The 21038-nt window shown below is 36.5% G+C and overlaps 1 protein-coding gene and 2 pseudogenes across 1 annotated transcript in view; all 3 read left to right on the top strand.

Annotated features, from left to right (window-relative positions):
* The window catches only part of LOC130567175 (fibrocystin-L-like), a 40008-nt gene extending 39496 nt beyond the window's left edge, over window positions 1–512 (top strand). The window contains exon 67 of the mRNA XM_057355120.1: window positions 402–512. The gene's annotated coding sequence lies outside the window, so the exon portion shown is untranslated. The remainder of the gene's footprint in view (window positions 1–401) is intronic.
* Window positions 513–607: 95 nt separating this feature from the next.
* On the top strand, window positions 608–5904 carry LOC130567176 (fibrocystin-L-like; annotated as a pseudogene).
* A 1450-nt stretch (window positions 5905–7354) lies between these two features.
* LOC130567037 (fibrocystin-L-like) overlaps window positions 7355–21038 on the top strand; it is a 55903-nt pseudogene continuing 42219 nt past the window's right edge.

Below are 21038 nucleotides of genomic sequence, written 5' to 3'. Positions count from 1 at the left end.
AATATATTATTGTTCTCATTTTTGACCATATTTGATATTTTAATATTTAAAATATATATATTTATGCATTTGGTTGATCCAAAGTAACTTGTAGAACATTTAAGCTTAACATGTTGAAGCATTTCATGGGGATCAAACGCATGACCTTCTCATTACTAGCACCATGCTCTACCAGTTGAGCAATAGGAAAGCAACATTACTATATTTTCAAATTAGAGGAACTGTTTTATGGACTATTCTCTTCTTCATGCAGGACTAAAATGTCTTTAGTCAACAGTAGTTTTGAAAAATGACAAATTATAATGGTAGAATTTACCATGCAGTCATGTAGTTAAATTCATAAAATGCATTTTATTAATGCATGCATTTATTTTTATTGATGTGTGTTCTGTGTGCAACAGGAGGCAGGTCTGGTATTTGCTGGCCAACATTTGAATCTGAACACAACCAAGCACCACAAAGATCTCACATCGGACTCGTGAGCTATAATGCCATAGCCGGTTTACTGACGGTCTCCGGTGAGACACATTCTTTGAAAATGTATTCATAATTGGCTACAATCTACTAAAATTGACAGTTTTTCTGTCTTTTCCTGTCCCCAGAAACAACATTTGTTGGCTTCAAGAATGTGTGATCCACTGAAAGAAACTACATGTTCATGAGCAACCCACGAAATGAGGAAATACAACATCCAATCAGTGTTGAGAGAATCACCAAGATAGACAGCACAGAAGAATCTCTAGCATTCATTCATAACCCTGATCTGAGGTAAACAGATTTGTCCTTTTCTTAACACAGTGTCCCATACAGGGAATTTTTTGTTACATCAATAAACAACCGTGACTGTAAATATGAGCAAAAATACATTCAGAAGTAAAAGTGATAAATTTGCTCTTACAATAGTAAAGTGAACCCATCAGACTGTGTGGACATGGACTGTGATGCTAAGAAGAAGACCATGTTGAAGGATCTGGATGGAAGTTTTCTGGGTGCAGTCGGAGCAGTGGTGCCCTATTCAGAGTACGAGTGGAACGGGGCTCCGCGACATGGACTGGGCGATTACCGCATCCCTAAAGTCATGCTCACTGCTCTCAACGGCAGCCGCATACCTGTCAATCAAATAGCTCCTAATAAAGGTACATCAAAATGCAATCTTGTTTTTTTCCACAAACAACATTAATATATTATGAAACTGCAAGTGTTAAATCTTCATCACAACCATGATTTGGTGTTTTGGGCATTTTCATTGCTCTCGTAATATTTTTCTCTCTTGCGCTTAACATGTGAGTATGATGTTTATGTGTACAGGTGTGATCAGAGACTCGTGTACTTACATGAGCACCTGGCAGAGCTACAAGTGCTTTGGACTGAATTATCAGATGCTGGTCATTGAAAGTCTAGACGCAGATACAGAGACGAGACGTCTTTCACCTGTGGCCGTCCTGGGGGACACATATGTAGATCTGCTGAATGGTACTGATAGTAAATCAACTCATCTTGATATTATTTAAAGATTCAGTCAAATACAATTTCTACTGTAGGATTTTACTGAAAAATGATATTCTTTCATTTTAAACTTAATGTGGACATCCTACTGTCATTACAGGTCCACAAGACCACGGCTGGTGCACAGGCTACGCCTGTAGGAGAAGAGTCTCTCTCTTTCATGCCATTGTGGCCACCAATAAATCCTTTGATATCTTTTTCACCAGCACAACACCACAGAAGATGAGACTTATGATGCTCAACGCTAAACCTACAGAGGTTAGTCTTTTACATAAGACAGTACAGCAATCTTTGTAGCCAACCATACATTTTTATCCATATATATTTGTTTATAATATTTTAGCATTATCCAGCACCATTGCACTCAACAATAAACTTCTGTTCTCTACAGGCTGTTAGGGTGGCTGTATTTTAATCAAGCCCTCAGCGGTTAGACGTCTATGTAAACAACAAACTTGTTGCTCCAACTAACGCTCAGTGGAATGCAGGCAACACTGAATACACAGCACTTGAGCCCACATATCCAGGTAGAGTACAGTAGAGTCATGCAGATAATACAGCTCCCCCTACATTTACATTTACATTTATTAATTTGGCAGACGCTTTTATCCAAAGCGACTTACATTGCATTATACTATAGCTTACATTTGATTTATGTGCAATCCCTGGGATCGAGCCCGTTACCTTGGCGTTGCTAACGCTATACGCTATACTCTAACCACTGAGTCACAGGAAAGCCAAGGAAAGCCCCTACAGGCCTGAAGGACAAAAATATATATATTTTTTTAAATGATGGAAATGTTTTACAAAATTACAATTACAAAAATCAAATACATTATTGTTATGCTAACAACAATGCTAATAATGGCATTTCTTTAAATATGTAGTTTTAAAAATATAATATGGGCCTTTGGACTTTTAGACTACAGAACAGTTGCAATATGAACACCACAGCAGAGTTTCTCATTGTAATTCATTTTTTATTCCTCTCTGCGCTCTTTAGGTCAATATCTTCCAAGTTTTAATTCCACCCATGCCTCCAACTTCTTTGACCCAGACTACAAAATGCTGTACATACTTCTTCGAGGCTCAGAGCCGCTCCAGATCCGCACCTCGCCACTTCTTGTCATGTCCTTCAACCTCCCGGCCATGACTGAGGCAGAGTTCTTTGGGCCTAAACTGATCAGAAATCTGGCTGCATTCCTCAAAGTACCACAGAACATGATTCAAATCACCAAGATCGTCCGTGCGGGCGGCGGGGCACGAAGACAACGCTCAACTGGACTGACAGTGCAGGTTGAGATCAGCCAGCCACCCGCCCAGACATCCAGCACCAACAGCACCAACAGTACCGCTGGTAGAGCCAAACACTAAATGTTAATTTAATTGTACGAACATTTTACAATGCTTGAAATGAATGACATGTCTCTCGGATGATTCCATTCTGAATGTGTGCAGAGGAGGAACTGCAGTTCTCGGCTCTGAAGAACGTCGCTGATGAACTGGGACGCGCCGCCATCTCAGGCAATCTGAGTCAGTCCATCGGCTTCAACGTGTCGTCGCTGGAGATGATCCCTCCTCCGCCCTCTTCCAGTGACCCGTCCTGGAGTCAGGTAAGATTTGAATCAGCTCATGTTAACGAACTCACTGAAGCTGAATTTCATCAAGATGTGCAAAGTGTTGATTTAGTTATTTGACTGTAACTGTCTCTCAGGTGGCCACTCAGGAGGTGACCAGCAGGTCAGTCCAGCAGGTGGAGTCGGTCAGAACGGTGTCTTCTCTGGTAATTGAGGATCAGCCGGTGGCTGCGTTGTACCCTGGACCCCTCAGCGTGCAGCCCAGCATCATGGCTGTGGATTCAGAGGTGAAACGGGACTTTTGCTAATGAAATTCATTCCTGTGGATCGTTTTGTAAAGCATTTTTTACTGAGCCATCGTAAAGGCCCATGGACAATGACGATAGCTATGACAACATTTTAAGAGAATAGTGGAGTCCACACCACAACTATAACAACAACGATACAGAGGAACAACATTGTTGCAATGACTTTCAGTGTTGCGAAGTATTTGATGCAAACTGGGTTTTTAAGATTCTGCTGAGGTTTTCAAGCAAATATGAAGTTCATCTTTGGATACTACCTCTTGTTTTATGAATGAATATTATCGGTGTGTGTGTGTGTGTGTGTGTGTGGCGTGCGTGTGTTTGTGTGTGGTGGGTGTGGTGTTGGTGTGGTGTGGGTGGCGTGTTGTTGTGTGCGCGTGTGTGTGTGCGGGTGGTGTGGCCGCGTGTGTGTGCGCGTGTGTGTGCGCGCGTGTGTGTGCGCGCGTGTGTGGCGCGTGTGTGTGTGTGTGCTGTGTGTGTGTGTGTGTTGTGTGTGTGTGCTGTGTGGTGTGTGTGTGTGTGTGTGTTTTCAGGGTACCTGTGTGTCTGTGGGTGTGACGAGTCTAACAATCTCAGCTGTGCTCAAAGATGCGAATGGGAATCCAGCACAGGGACTTTCTGGAAACACCACCATCCTGTTCAGTGGCTGCTGGGCAAATTACACCGACCTCTCCATCTTAACCAGCGGTGAGTCATCTCATTTCTACAAACTGGTTGAAGACACAGAAGGCTTTTTAGTTTGCATGACTCTTGAGTGAAATCACACACCACCAAAATGACCAATGTTTTAATAATAAATGATCAATTATGTTACATACAGAGCATAAAAAAGTTACCATCCAATAACTTTACTCACTAAAGCCAATTCTTACATGCATTTGTGTTCATTTTGCGATCTTGCCATCATGTATTTTTCTCTCTCTTTCATTTCTACAGGTGTGAACTTGACGTTAGCATTTACTCTGAATACATGGAATACGCAGTCTAGATCCTTTACTGTCAGAGCGGTTTCATCTTCCACACAACAGGCAGTTAAGACTCCCTCGAGACATCCAGTTACAACTCCCGTGGAAAATCAAACTACGATTCCGGCAGAACGTCAAGTTATCACTCCCACAAAAAATCCAGTTACAACTCCTGCGGAACATGCAGCTGTGACTCCCACAGAACAACCAGTTACAACTCCCGCGAAACGTCCAGTTACAACTTCTAGCCCTGTGTCAGTCAGCACGCCGAAAAGCCCTTCAAGCATCTCTGGCTCCAGTTCATCTATCTTTTCACCATCTGTGTGTCAGCTCATGCTGTTAACTGCTCTACTCCTCCTGTTCAGAAAAACCTAGGAACAACTCAAACCAATGTAGAAAATACAATGTGCCTTCTCGATTAACCCCTAAAATGAAAAACATTATGCATTTCTTGCTGTTTTCTTATAATCATGTACACTGCGTATCATTCAAAAATCGTGATTTTTAAGCTCTCCGTATTATGTCTGCTAGCATCCTCTAATGATTAAACTAGGCTTGTCACGTCAGATTTTCACTACACAGTTATAAAAAATGATGATAATGATTTTATTGCGATATGTAATAAAACGTTTTAAAATAAGTAAATAATGCTATCAGACAAATTCATCTTTAGTTTAGCTTATTTTGTGTTTTCTCTTTTTAGAGAGTTTGTGATAATTCTTCTACATTTAAACATGTGCTGAATTATTTACAATATTATCAAAATTGTGTGTACAATGAACACAATATTGATAATTGTGGTTTTTAATGTCACGTTAATTGGCAATACTTGTATACTGTGACACCCTCAAACATCTATTACTTCTGTTTTAACCAATTTCAACTATTAGGCTAAGTTTTAACTTGAATATTGAAAAAGATACTTTACATTTGACTGCATATTTATATGCTTTCTTCTATCCCAAATAAAATGTCTAGCATGCTTGTGCTGTTTGTTATTCCTGACAATAATACTGTGTTTTTTAAAGTTGTAAATAGAGACATCACCACTGTGAAGATAAACTGTGGAACCCTGTCAGGTGCTGTTATAATGAGCCGCCACAAGAGGGCAGTAAAGTCCCATTCTCACTACACCAGCAGAGTCAGGAAAAGGTCATTCACAAAATGATATCACAAAGATGCATATTTCAAAGTATAATCCTTAAAGGAATAGTTCCCCCCAAAATATTGTCATCGTTTGCTCACCCTCCAGTTGTTATAAACCTGTATACATTTCTTTGTTGTGCTGAACACAAATGAAGATATTTTGCAACTAAGCCATTTTGGGTCACCATTGACTCCACAGTAGTCTTTTGTGTCCCTAGCATAACAATACTGCAAACTTAAGTATACTTGCGAACTTGTTTAAATCTACAACAGTCACATAGTGGAATATCATCACAATCTATTGTTTCATGTGCCTTTATTAGTTGTTATTAATGTTTATAAAGTGTGGTCCAAATCACGTTTCTGTATAAATCAAGTGATTTGCTAATAATCTAGTGTTACATTTTTTTCTGCTGGCCCAGTTGAGCCACTGGTTCAGTTTTGTACTTGCCTTGCCAAATTTTTCACTGGAATCACCTCAAAAAAGTAACGAACACATAAATAAAAAAAAATATTCGTTGTTTTGACCTGTGTAACCTTAATAAATAAGGTTATGACATTTTATTTTGACCCTTGTTGCCTCTGTAATGGAGTATGATATCGAGGCTTTAAAACAGCCTCCATATCTTTTGCCTCACTGTCCTATCAGGCGGATAATATATTCAGCAGGATTTTTCAAGTCTAACTGATCCAACAAACGGCAACATTCAATTCTCATTCACATTGATCCAAAAAATGCCAACAGGGGTTTCACACTGATCCAACAAACAGCCACAAAAGACTGCAACCGCCTATACAAACACAATGCATAAACATTTTCAGAAGTGCGCTAGCCAGACAGGATTTAAACTTTGTCGGCTAAAGTTTTTAAAGTTGGGTTTGAAGACGATAAAAGTATCAAGCACAATGTTCTCTAACACACACTTATGCCTGCTTTGGACATCCATGCACAGGGTTGTGGGACATCAAAAGCAGTGAAGGATTCATCTATCTGCCTTAAAAAAATCTATCTGGGGTGTGTTTCCCAAAAGCATTTTTTGCTGTCATGAATTCCATCTAACTCTATTGGTAACGACACTCCTGTTCGATTTTTGAAGGCAGCATAGATGTTTCTGAGATATAAGGTATCAAAGCCACTCATCAAGCTAAAAAGGAAGTAGAAAGGCCATTGTGTTAGAATGAATGTCAATGGAGGAGAGATCCACTACACTGAATAAAGTTCTTTTGTTATTTAATGAATCGACAGCCTGTCCGCTAATCTTCAACATGTTGAAACAATACTTTTGATGGGAACTTTATGTAGGTTTTACGTAAAACATACAGGCAGCAGATTGTTATTGCAGAATAGACCCAAATATTGTGGTCAGGACGAAGTGAAGCGAATGGTCTTGCATCACACTGAAGGGGTTTATTTCGGGGTATATTTTCTTTCTTTGGCTTTCAGGTTTCACCAATAAAAATAAGACCACTGTTATGTAATGACCATGGATGATTATGAAGCTGATATTAAGAGCTGACCGAGACGCACTGTTTTACGTGTGTAGTCTTAAACATGTTGTCTAATCATTTGTGAAATTTCTATATGTAGTATCATATAAATAAGACAGAATATAACTTAATATTACTGAATAAATTAGGAGACACCAACAGGGTTTTTTTTAAGATCAATAACTGCATGTAGGACACTAGAAAGATTTGTGTTTATGGAAACTGGAAAGATACTGTATATTTGGGTAGATTGACAACAATGATTGACACACAGATTAAAAAAGAAAAGAAACTGGTCCTGTTTCCAACCTGAGGGCAGGTACTATATAAGAAGGAGTTCTGTTAGGATTGTTAGTGTGAGAGTTTCCTGAGAGAGTTTATCAGGTATGTGGATCTCAATGATGATTCATGCATTTGAAGAACTGCAATTAATTTCTAAATGCTCTTTGACTTGCATTTGTGAAAGGCTACAGCTAATCTCTTATAATAATGAATATTAAATATGTAGGCTACATCAGGCTATATGCTTAGCAGTTTATTAGTTAATTTAAATAATAAAAATAGCCTACTGTATTTTCTAAACTGGCACTAAAAATTCTTTTGAACACAAGTATCTTAGTGTAGAAGTGATAACTGCAGGTGGCATTTGAGGTGCGCCTGAGACTATCAGAAAAGATGAGGCATGTGTGCCAGCAGTTCCATGTGACGCTTGCTGCTGTTTATATATTGCTGTGGAGCTCCGCAGGTAAGCGCTCTCTTTATTTTTCTTTATTCATATCGGCTCCAACTTACTAGCTATTCATACAACTTATCACTCTGACTGTTTAAATGCTTCAGTGTTCAGCTGGGGAGGTCCCAGGCCTCCCATAAGCATGAAGGGGCCTCCCAAAAGATCTAAAATAATGAACTTGGGTCCCCTTGTTTTTCACTACTAAAGTGACTAAACTACTTTAGTATACTACTAAAAACCTTAAGTATTTTTTTATCAGATTATCACGCTAAAACGAAATACTACTATCCAACACTATAGGCTACTGTCCAAATTATCATCCACTATATGTCCAAATTTCACAAGACGCTAATTAAAAAGAAAGTTTTATCTGAAAAATCATGCATGCTCAAGTGCACCAAGATAACACATGATACAGACCAGGGTTGCTACGCCGGTTTTCCGTGGAATTGGACTACTTTTAAACTGATTCCTCGAGTTGTTTTTTATTCTGCGGGTTGAAATTTGACATACAGTATTCATAAATTGTACTTGACCTAAATGCATGTATTGAACTAATTTACTCTACCGAATGTAGCCTATAATAAAACTAAATCGCACAATAAATATGTAAAATCTTTAAAATATTTCATTCAAATAGACTAGTTCTAAAAAAGCACATTCCCTATATGCATTTATAGTATGTAAATATATTATTTCAATGACTACTGCTATATAATTATTTTCATTGATTGAAGTGTCTAATACATAACAGTGACTGTAAAATGTGTATTTTATGTATTAGAGTGGCATATTTTGAGTTGTGGTGTTTGGGCCACTAAAGGGACATACACTATGTGGTGGAAAATATGAAAATTAAAATATGAAAGGGAGCGAAAATATTTGAAAGCTTTTTCTCTCCCCGAGAACATTGCGTTCCTTTGCAAAACTTTTGCATTCCCCCAAGAATATTTTTGTTCCCTCAGATAACTTTGGCATTCCCCAGAGATTCCCATAGCAGCATACTGTTTTCAATCTACAAATGAGACATTTTCAAATCACCTTTCATGCAGGTGCGCAGTGGGTACACAGGACAACCCCCTATGTTGGCAGCGTCAATGGAGGAACGAGACTGACAATAGAGGGTGAAGGTATTAAAAAACAACGTGCTAAAATCTAAATGAACAGTTTATATTTTGTCAACGAAAGTCATTTTTGGATCAAATATATTTAAAGTGCATTTTTACAGACGTTGATTTAGCTGAAAATAGCGGTAATATATTTTTTTGCCTCCTTTATGAAACTCTTACTCTCTAATAGGCCCTACTGTAGCTTTTTTTTATTTTTCCTCAGGTTTTGCCAGTCAGTTCAGTTTAAATGCTGATGACCCAAACTTTGGCAACAGTGTGACACTGGTGTCTCAGACAAGATCTATTCCCTGTGATATCGAAACAGTCTCCAGTCACTCCAAACAGATTGTGTGTAATACAAGGCAAGAAATTACCCAGTTCAAAATATATTTGTTTTCATGTTTTTTAGTAAATATGGGTAGACAAAACAGTACACTAAAGTCACTGTTCGGTATGTACTGTAACTCGATTCCGGGGTCAGGGTTCGAAGCTCATACAGGAAGCAATATATGCCAAATGACTGGTATTTCTTCTTTTTATTTATTATGAACAGACATGCAATTTACAATTTGTTTCACCTAGCAACATTTACTCTGGTGTTCTCTGTGGTCCACTAATAGCCTTAGAAAGGTTTTTACCCCCCCCAAAAAAACATAATAATTAGTAAGTAATAATTACATATAATTAGTAAGTGATAGATTATTCTGGCCTGTTTTTGAGTCTGTTTTTAAACAAGCATAACCCGCACTATTAATTATATATTCTGTATATTGTTATTCTTTAATTCCATTGTATTGTGGTATTTAATCCAGCAGTACAATTTACTTTGTGCTCACCTTTTTGATGCATAAATTAGAACTTTGCATAAATTAGAAATGCATAATGCATAAATTAGACATTTGAATTCTATGAAAAAGCTCAACTGTGTAATGTCATTATGTTTCTCAAACAAGTCAATGAATTATCTTATTCAGACCTCTGCCAGAAGATGACTATTACATACATGTCAGTGTGGATGATGTCCCTATTCCTCCAAGTCAAATGTGTAATGGCTACTGGTGGTGGTGGTATAGCATCTGCAGTTTCCAGGTAAATGAGAAAGACTTCAGTGAAATGATTACTATCCAAAATACTCCTATTATTCTAAAACATTTCAATATACAAATACATGCTATGCTTTTTCAGAGTAGAATGTACTATACACCGACCAAAGAGAGTATTAGCCCACTGTCAGGTCTTCCAGGTAAGATTCTTGTTTTAGGTGGTTTGTTTTAGTTATAACTTTATCATCCTTTATTGGACCTCTATAGTTTAAAGTGAAGTGATATAATAACTTTCTTATATTATCAATAGGGACAGTGGTTACAATGCGAGGAAGAATTATTACTGATGTGTATGGAAACAATATCGACAGAAGTTCCAATGGTCGTGCAAGATTTGTGAGGTCTGGAAAAATGTTATGCACAATAAATAAAAATAAATGAATTTAACTATAATGAAATTAATATTAAATGTTTAATTCTCAAAATCTCTTGATAATAGGTTTATCTGAATCCTCTTTTTTCATTTGTTTTCTCAGGGCATACATGGGTGGCATGCCTTGTGAACTACTAAAACCTAATTCAGATGAAAAGTAAGCAAATGTAATGTAGCAATGAAAATGCTAATGTTTAATGTAAACGGCATAATGTTCCTTTTATTTCCAGGTATGGCCTGAAATTGGACTATGAAAGGGGTGACTGGGGATACATGAGTTGCAAAATGACAGGAACTTATGTTGGTGAGAAACTATTCAATTAAAATATTTAATATAAAGTAATTTACAGTTTGTTGAATAATCTGTTGCTATCTTTGTCCTCAGGTCATCACAACCTCAGTTACATTCTGGGTGGTGAATATGGGAGGTCAGAGAAGTTTGATGTTACTTTACACCAAATTTACACTTTTTTACGAGGTTTCTGCATCTCATCAATGATGTTAAAAGTCATGACAAAACACATTTTCTTTAGGAGTCTACCAGACCAGAGGGTTTTCACTGTTTCTGCATTAAACAAGCTTGCCATGTTCCAGACATATGCAGGTGTGGAACAACATCTATTTAAATGAATAATAAATGTAATTTTGTGGAAAATTATTTTTTTCTGAAAATCTTTGCCTGTTGTTGATTTCTGTGTCTCTCTTTCAGAGGTGACAGGAGTTTCTCCGTCTGAGGGCAGCATGTTGGGAGGCACTTTACTCACAATTCAAGGACACTACTTTGATGAGACCAACCGGCCAGCTGTGGTTTTAGTTGGAGGTAAACATGATGTTCTGTCACCTGTCAATGTTTATCCAGTGTTCAAAAGTCCACAATGGAAATCTAGGATTCAAAATCTAACCTGAACCTAGAAATAAACTATGTTTGAAATTTAGGACACTGTGACAAAATTTAATTGAAATATTGACGGTTCTGAACTATATATCTTGGTTAGGAATCAAATAAGTAAAATTATGAACTGACACTGTCAACCGGTCATCATTCCAGGCCAGCTCAAGTGCACGCTAAAACAAAGAGTGACATGCCAAATAATAAGACTTTCAAGTAAATTTTTACAAGTAAAATATTAATTCAAATTATGCTGATGATAAAATATTTAATGGAAAAGTAACAACCAGTGTAGACCAATATATTTATTGAAAAGGACCAAAATATTTGATATAACTTATTTATTTTTTGGTTTCTTATCTTTAGGTCACGAGTGTCAGATTCGGAACATATCAGATGAGAAGATAGTCTGCATGACTCCTGGTTATGAAAGAACCAACATGACAGTGTTTCCAGGTGAGAAATGAAATCTGGGGCTGATTCCGTCAGATATCTCTATATTGTCTAATGCCACACTCCAATATTTGCTGTTTGTTGCTGACTTATTAAAAATTATTTAATACAAGTAATTGTGACCGTGATAACGGCCCCTAACATCCAAATGATGCTAAATACAATTATGCTAAAATGCTGCAGCAAATTATATCTGCAGTTTGCATTTCTTAAACTAACACATTCACAATCCTAAAAAAAGAATTATTACATATAATGTTGACCAAATGACATGAGTCACATTATTTGAGCCAAATATGACATTAACTACTTAACTGATGCATGATGATGATCATTTAAAAAAGCAATGTACAAGGTTTAAATGTGGCTTATGTTATCCTGTAGCATTGTCAGACTTCACTGAATTTGCCCTTTGACTCAAATGTTAACTGCATCTCACTTTAACAATACTGTATGTTAACTGGAGTACTATACTCAGAGCTGGGTAGATTACATATGAATTGTTATCAGTTACTGATTAATAATTACATGACAACATTGTAGTCGGTAATATAATATCTAAGATACACATTTTTGGTAACGTAATCTGACTACTTTTGGATTACATTTAGATTACTTTTGACTTAATCTTATTTTATGTCAAATATATTAAAGGAGGATAATGTTGACAGATACAGAGAGGAAAAATATATTCCGTTCTTTATTACCAACATGAACCTCAACACCTTTTAAAGTACAGTAACGGACAAAATACTACCAACACTGATGTAACTTGCTGTTAGTGATTCCTGATAGTAACACTGAACAGTTTCCCCATGAGATTCCTTAAAAATGAAATGGACTCTATTGAGTACTTCAGAGATGATGTATTTTTGTATGCAACCCCCAGAAGCGAGTTAATATTTTAGGACTTCCGGTTCCATCGCCCCAAAGTCTAGTTTTTGGTAAATCGCCTGAAATAAGGTCTGTGGTTAACAAAACCTCTAAATATTTGTATAAATATAACACATCAATTATAACCCACTTGTGATGTTGATATCGAGCAACCTAAAGTGTAGTCTGTTTATACGCAGGGGTGTCCAATGTCGGTCCTGGAGGGCCACTGTCCTGCAGAGTTTAGCTCCAACTTGGCTCAACACACCTGTTTGGAAGTTTCTAGTCTGCTTTGTGAGACCTTGATTAGCTGTTCAGGTGTGTTTGATTAGGGTTGAAGCTAAACTTTGCAGGACACGGCCCTCCAGGACTGACTTTGGATAGCATCGAGTTAGCTTTTTACTTCTGCCTGTTGTATTTCAGCTTCAAAAGTAACAAATGTTTGTAAAGAATATCTTGATAGACAAAATGTGTAAACATCATAACATCCTTTTTTAATCAAAGAGTTTATTTTTTGCAAACTTCCAAAAGTCTATGGGAAAAATGCATACGCTTTCGGTCGAGGGAACCAGCACGGCGCTTACTTCTGGGTTAGCCAACAAAAATACATCTCTGAGGTATACTGGAATAGGGGTGTGACAAGATATCATGCCACATCTCATGAGATTAAAATGTGTCAAGATTTCTCATTGAAGTGAAGGCTGTCACTGTAACTGTAGTCTGATTAAGAGTATTTTAAAATGTAGTTGACTCTAATTACAAGTATACAAATACACACTGGGCACAAACACTGGTATGTTTTCAAGCATTTTAGGGAATGGCATAACAGAAATTTAACATAAGGATCCAGGCAAATAAGTTGTAAAATTAAAGGGATAGTTCACCCAAAAATGAAAATTCTGTCATCATTTACTCACATGCAAATTGTTCCAAACCAGCATAAATGTATTTGTTCTGCTGAACACAAATGAAGATATTTAGAAGAATGTCAGTAACCAAACAGATCTCATCTCCCATTGACTCCCATAATATTTATTTTCCCTATGGCAGTAAATGGGGGATATGAACTATTTGGTTACTGACATTCTTCCAAATATCTTCCATTGTGTTTAGCAGAACAAAGACATTTAAACAGGTTTGGAACAACCTGAGGATGAGTAAATTATAACAGAATTTTCATTTTTGGGTGACTTACACTCTTAAAAATAAAGTTACTTGAAAAGGTTCTTTGATGCCATAGAAGAACCTTTTTTGTCTAAATGGTTCCATAAAGAACCTTTAACATCCAAAGAACCTTTCTGTCTCACAAAAGGTTCTTTGTTGCGAAAAAAGGTTCTTCAGATTATGAATGGGTAAGAAAGAGATGGTTCTTTAAAGAACCTTTGACTAAATGGTTCTTTGTGGAACCAAAAATGGTTCTTCTATGGCATTGCTAGTGAAGAACCTTATAAGCACCTTTATATTTAAGATATCTCTCCTTCATTAGCCTCGGATATCTTGCTAGCCAGAAATCAGTTTGTATCCCAAACAGTCGATAGTCACATTTTCAGTGTTTAGAATACTATTGCTGGCTGACAATGAGCATAAATAACATACATTCACTCTTCTATTTTACATGTAAAATATATTTTACACACATTTTATGACACTATCTTGGGTATATAAAAATCCATATTTTTGAAATTATTATATGTTTAAAATGCAATTCCTACGAACCTATTAAACAAAATAATGTGCTAAAAAGGTTGTATTAAATGTTGGTAAAACTGTTTGCAGGCAGTAGAGGATTCCAAATGGAGATGTGGAATGACACTAATACAGGCAGTCTAGAAGATGTTCTGACCTATAATGCCAGCAGACCAGGTTATTCTGTACAGTGGCTGGATTCCCTGTCCTATATGTGGCCCGCTGGAGTCCATAACTTTGTGGCTCGATTGAGTGGTTTCATTGTTCCGACAGAGACAGACAACTACTACTTCCTTATCAATGGATACAGTTACAGTTATAGCCTGTTGTATTTCAGCAAGACAGGTGTTCCCAAGGATAAAGTATGCGAATCACTGCAAAATAAATAATTTTATAATTTAATTAGTAGTAATCAAATGAAATGAATTGTAACATTGTAAGGATATTAAATTCTTTAACCTTTATACCTTTGTCCAGGTTAGAATTGAATTCCAGAAATCAGAGGTGATGCGCTTAGAGAAGGGAAAACCGTAAGTGAAGATTTAATTCATTAGCATTAAAGGAATTGTTCACTTTCAACATACATTTTCATGATAATTTACTCACCCCTGTTGTCATCCAAGATGTTTATGTATTTTTTTCTCCAATCGAAAAGAAATTAAGGTTTTTGATGAAAACATTCCAGGATTATTCTCCATATAGTGGACTTCAATGGACTCCAAACGGTTAAAGGTCAAAATGACAGTTTCAGTGCAGCTTCAAAGGGCTTTAAACGATACCAGATGATGAATAACGGTCTTATCTAGTGAAACGATCGGTCATTTTCTAAAAAAAATAAAAATGTATATGCTTTATAAACACAAATGCTCGCCTTGCTCTGTTCTACGAAGCGTGTTCACGACTTCACGTAATACGTAATTACGTTGAAAAGGTCCAAAATTTAATCGTTTGGAGTCCATTGAGGTCCACTATATGGAGAATAATCCTGGAATGTTTTCATCAAAAACCTTAATTTCTTTTCGACTAAAGAAACAAATACATAAACATCTTGGATGACAACAGGGGTGAGTAAATTACCATGAAAATGTATGTTGAAAGTGAACAATTCCTTTAAGATATCTATATAAAACTCTGGTAAAATTCAATCTGGCTAATATTTTGCCATTTCACGTGACTATGTGATATTGCATTTATATAACAGTTTGGCAGCACAAGTATGTGGATGAATCAGAAACAACTAAAAAGTGAATCTTTAAAAGTGAGTGAGTGTTTTCTTTTGTGGGGAACAAAGCGGATTCAAGGCCGAGCATGACAGTTAAACAAGCCTCTACTCATTTTAACGCACTGTAGAATTAGTAACGCAGGAATGTGCTGCTTCAGTGAAGTTATTACTGTAAATCAGTGAGGTTATTAGTGAGAAATAATAAGGCAGGAGGTGTGTGTGTGAATGAAACAGAGAGAGTCTGTAAGGGGCAATTCACACAGACCACGTTTTTTGATGCCACTGCCTTACTTTTCCATTGTTTCTGCAAGTGTTGCAAGCTTTAGTTTACAGTAGCAAGTTGACATGGCAGTTTATCAAAAGCGTGTCTTGACTGTTGAATGTGAGTGCATTTTAGTTTCAGTTTTATAGGTCTGACTTTGCCAAGTGGAGAAATAATACAAACGGGGAAATGGTTTATGTGGTGATACTGGTGGAATAGGCTATCTCAGGGCTGGAAAAGGCTCTCAGATTCGAGAACCAGAACAAACTCTTGTATACAGTTTCATCGGATGCGCGCCGGGACTGCAGTTAACTTCCAGTTTGTGCTTGGCTAGTGTCTAATAATAGAACTATTTATACTTTATTTAATTTATGTTAATATTAAATCATATTATAATTGTATTGTATAGGCATTGTATTAAATATGCGATTTGATGAATTTTGTTGTATGTTCATTTTAATAAATAAACAATTTGTTTAATGGGCCCTGTAGTTTTGTCGTATTAAACGTTTAATCAAGTAACGGTTCTTCTCGGTTTCTTTTGCTTGATATCAGAAATAATGTACTCTATTGTGTACAGGAAGTTAAAGACAGTCCACGGACACGCACATGTGCAGTAACGTTTGTTTATGTTGTCACTTTGAAACCGTCTATATTGCTTGTAACAACCTCATCCTTGATTATAAAATGGTGCTCTTCTGCTTTCAATGTGCTGCAGGTACTACATTGAAGTTGTAGTTCAGGGATTTTATTATTATTATTACTATCAAGCTTCAGTCGATGTGGGCTTTTTCAAAGACATCAGCCCTTTCACAGCCCAGCAGACAACAGAAGCTGTTCAAGAGAAACAGCAGATAATCGCCAGCTATGATGTTTTTCCTGAGAGACAGGTAAGACTAACCGCAGTATTTTAGGTGTAGTTCCCAGAAGAAGTCAGTGGTGTTTAGAAATTCAAACTGACCCTGCACCTGCAAAAACTGTAAAGTAATATATAATATTATATATAAACAACTGTCCCTATGTGTTTTTTATTCTCTGCTGTTAAAGGAGGTTAGTTTTGAGGGATGGACACCTGTAAGTGCTGTCCAAGATGTGCAGACTTTGAGAATCAGCAGTGACTGTTTTTCCATGGGTTTCTGTGACAGCACATTCTACTTTCTGGCATACGGAGACCATAGAACAGGTACATTACTGTACCGCACATACTCCTGACACTTTAGATTACAGCAGCTTTAGATAAACAGTATTTAGAGCGTAACTAATTATAACAATAATGTACCTCTACAGTTCATATCTGTAGGGAAAAGGGAACAAAGTTTGGGGAATAAAGGGGTAAGAATAAACATTTTTTTTACTGTAAGTATTTTACAACTTAGGGGTACCTATTTTAAAATTACATGGTATGTATGAAAATATTTGTGTGTATAGAATATTTGATCACTGTTGTATAACATAACAGGAACAACCCATAATTAAAAGGAATTATTTGTGACCAAAAATCCTAAAATCAATCAAATAAAAATAAATCTTAAAGTCAAAACTCAAAGTCAAAACTGTTACACTTGCAGTATACAGACACCAAAAACGAGGCAAGTATCAAACACGTGCTTCATTTGCGCTTTTCTGCTTCCCCAAATTTAATAGTTTGCTATAATACATTTTAAATACATTTTAGTTTGCTATAATAATAAATACCCTGTAGTTAAAAATGATCCATTGTTAATACAAAAATGTAGTTTTTGTTCACGCTAAGTTTCTCGTAAAAGATTGTTGTCTTGAAACTGTAGGCCAAGCATACCACGAAATATTAAAATAGGTAACCCTTAGTTTTAAAATAGTTACAATATAAATATGTTTTAAAATTTTCCTCACTCTTACCCTTTTATTCCCCAAACTTTGCATATTCTCCCCTTTTGCCTACAGATATGTACTGTAGACGTACATTATTGTTACAAGTAGTTACGCTGTAAATGCTGTTTAATTTTGTGGTAAATTGCGGGCTGTAATCTAAAGCGTTAGCCAAATGTTTTGTTACTGTAATGGTGTTTTTTATGCTTATCTTTGTTTTGTTTTTTTCAAACGTTTGCACTCACCTTATTAGACAAGTCTTTATGTTTGTTCATTTGCTGTTGTATTGTTTCCTGATATTGTTTTACATGTGACAGGACCAATTCCAGTCAGTGCATCAGCGTTGGAGTTGCAGAACGCTCTGAATGAGTTGAGGGGAATACAACCAGACACAGTTACAGTCACAAAGAAGGAAATGAGCACAGAAGCACTTTACAATGTGACATTCAACTCCAACAGAGGTGAACTAACATGATCACTAAATTGTCAACTCTAAACAAAAAAATATGAAAGGTCTCATTGGCTTGTAAAATCTTCTAAATGTCTTTATCTCAGGTGACTTTGAGGATCTTCAATATTTGACCATGGGGTCAGATGTAAACATCACAGTTACTGAAGAAGTAAAAGGGAAGGCCAGTCTGGAGAATTTCACACTGATGTGGGGCGGCGTCCCATCACCTCCTTTGACATATGATGCATCTGAGACTGAGGTTTTTGATTTTGTATTTGTGTTTATATATACAATCTGATTAAGTGCTATAGGCAAAACATTTTTATATTCTTTTTACACGTCTTATGACACTTTTGTTTTGTGATTAAAGGTGCTGGATGCAATAAATATGATGATCTCAGCTAAATGTCCAGCACAGATTCCAACCTCTGAGAACACAAATGTGAAATATTTCAGAGATTATGAAGATGGTAGAGCAGTAAGTACTGCTTGTTTTGTAATGTAATGTAATGTTATTTACTGTGTTGGTAATACAGCTGCACACACAATGCTTGAAATTAAAATGTTCTGTCATAATAAATATTAAGTACAGTGGTGATCAATAATTTACATACACCTTGCAGAATCTGAAAAATGATCCCTAGCCTAGAGTCTTTGATTTTCAGCAAATAGGCATATTTGACCCCTGTCCAGTAATAACTGTGTGATGTTGAGATCCATCTTTTGACACTGAGCAGAATCTAGAGACTCATACACAAGTATTACAAAACATACAAACACTGCCTGATGCTCAAGACGTCAACACAATACATTAAAAGTCAGGTGTATGTAAACAGGTTTGGTGATTGTTTGGACAGGGTGACCAGTGTAAATTGGTAAATTGTTATTATTTTAAATATCGTATTTTCTCATTTAGTAATGCCCTTCAGAAACTAAAAATGATATTTGTATATATAAAGTGTATACATGTTTCCAAGAAAAAAATTCATATTTTCAAATTTTACACCCACCTGACTTAATGTACAGTATGGTGTTGACTTCTTGAGCATCAGGGAATGTTTGTATTTTTTGTTATTCTTGTATATGAGTTTGTCAGTTCTCCTCAGTGTCAAAAGATGGATCTCAACATGTCACTGGTGAACAGGGGTCAAATATTGTATGCAGAAGCTGCTGAAAACCACTTTTTTTGTGTGATTGTGCAGGATCTGGAGAACTTTTCTGAGGACCAGTGGACAGTGTAATGGCTCAGATCACATAAGAAACTCTTCAAAAGTTATCACAAAACATAAAAACTGTAATTGATTGCCCAAGTAACATCATACAGTATTAAGCATCAAGTGTATGTAAACTATTGAGCATGGTCATTTTTAGAAATTCAGTTATTATTTTCTATTGTGAACTTTATGTAAACATTTCCTATGTAAAAGAACTAGTTCAGGGCAGTACCAAATTATAAACAAACTTTATTTTTTAATTCCTCTCATTTTTCTTATATTTTCAATCGTTTCTTTAAGGTGTACATGTATGTTAAGCTCCCAGTGAAATTAAAAATTACAATGCCAATTATTTCACGAAATATTGAGGCGTTTATTGTAAATCGTATATCAATGTGGGTCATTCCCTTTTTTTATTTGTGTGCCCTCATGAGAAAACCTGAAAATGCCCTTCCGTCCTGTAGTTACTTTCCATCTTAAATGAAGTATGTTAGACGTCTTGGCCAGGGCGTTTGTTAACTCCTCCCCTTCAACTGTCAGTCTGACCATTTCCATTTCAAAATGCAACGGCTGTTTTTATACATCCAATCAAATCACAGAGAAAGACGTAAGCCACGCCCACCATTTTTCTCTTTCGAAATTCTGTTTCACTCGAAAATGCGTCAAAATACGGAAGTAAAAAACAATCGAAACGTCTGGTTCACTGGGACTTTAACTTTTGATCACCACTTTGCCTAAAGCATCAAAGTAATGTACAGCTTTCTGTCTGTCAACCAGTATTACGGATACCTGGTCTCTGATTCTGAAGCTTTCTGCGGCCGTTGGTCTCTAAAAAACCCATATTATATTTTCTACAATTATGAAACCCAGTACAACCCAGTGCCACTACAGACATACAATACTGTAAGCATCACTAAACATCTCAATAATTCCTCTATCCTTTTTGCAAAATGATTTTCCTCAGTATGGAATACAATTCTCTAAGATAGAAATTTTCTCCAATGAAATGTGTAAATACTGTATTTTTATTGTAGCTCTGCTTGGCCTACAAAGGCAGTCTGGCGAATGAACTTGGAATGTATTTCAGTTACCAACGCAGCGATTATGGTTATTACGAGCAGATGAAAACACAAATCTCTGTGCAATTTGACTCAACGGATGAGTACGTTTAATCCTCTTTGCACAAAGTCATCTTACATTCTTTGATTGGGGGATCTGTTAGACAAAAATACACTAAAATTTCAACCAAATACATTTTTAGCATTGAAGTATTGCCTTGTTTATTCTCAGGTGGAAATACAAGTGTGTGGATCTCATGGATTCCATTCCGCAAAACATCGTAGGCTCCAACTACCAACTGCTTTGGCTCAGTGTGGCTGGAGAGAGCGCTAACTCTGTGTACTACATAGATACTGTTCACATTGGAAGGGCAGTAACTGCTTTGGACCCTTCTGGTACTTTTTTGGATATATTATGGTGGTGTAAAACATGACTGTAAATATTGACAAAAAAAAGTTTGACAAAAAAGCCATTAGAGATGATGTCAGGAGTTTTTGTGAAGTTATTTTCGGATGGAAAAATGAAAGGAAGCCTTATTCATTACAGTCATATTATAATTCTGCTTATATACACAACTTGATCAAGTGTTTCTCCACAGTTATAATGCAGAGAAGTCCACCTGCTCTTGGCAGCTCAGGACATTTCTTTTCCAGAATTTATGTGCGCAAACAAGCAAGCGCTTCACAAATCAGTTATGAGATCACAGCGACACCATACTACTGTGGCTTTGGCATCCCGTTGCTTGAAATCGCCTTTCTAGAGGTGAGTAAAAATGAATA

Source organism: Triplophysa rosa, linkage group LG16 (genome assembly GCF_024868665.1).
Source record: "Triplophysa rosa linkage group LG16, Trosa_1v2, whole genome shotgun sequence".
Classification (NCBI taxonomy): Eukaryota; Metazoa; Chordata; class Actinopteri; order Cypriniformes; family Nemacheilidae; genus Triplophysa; species Triplophysa rosa.
Note: the sequence above shows the minus strand (reverse complement) of the source record. Positions and strands in the feature narration are given on the sequence as shown.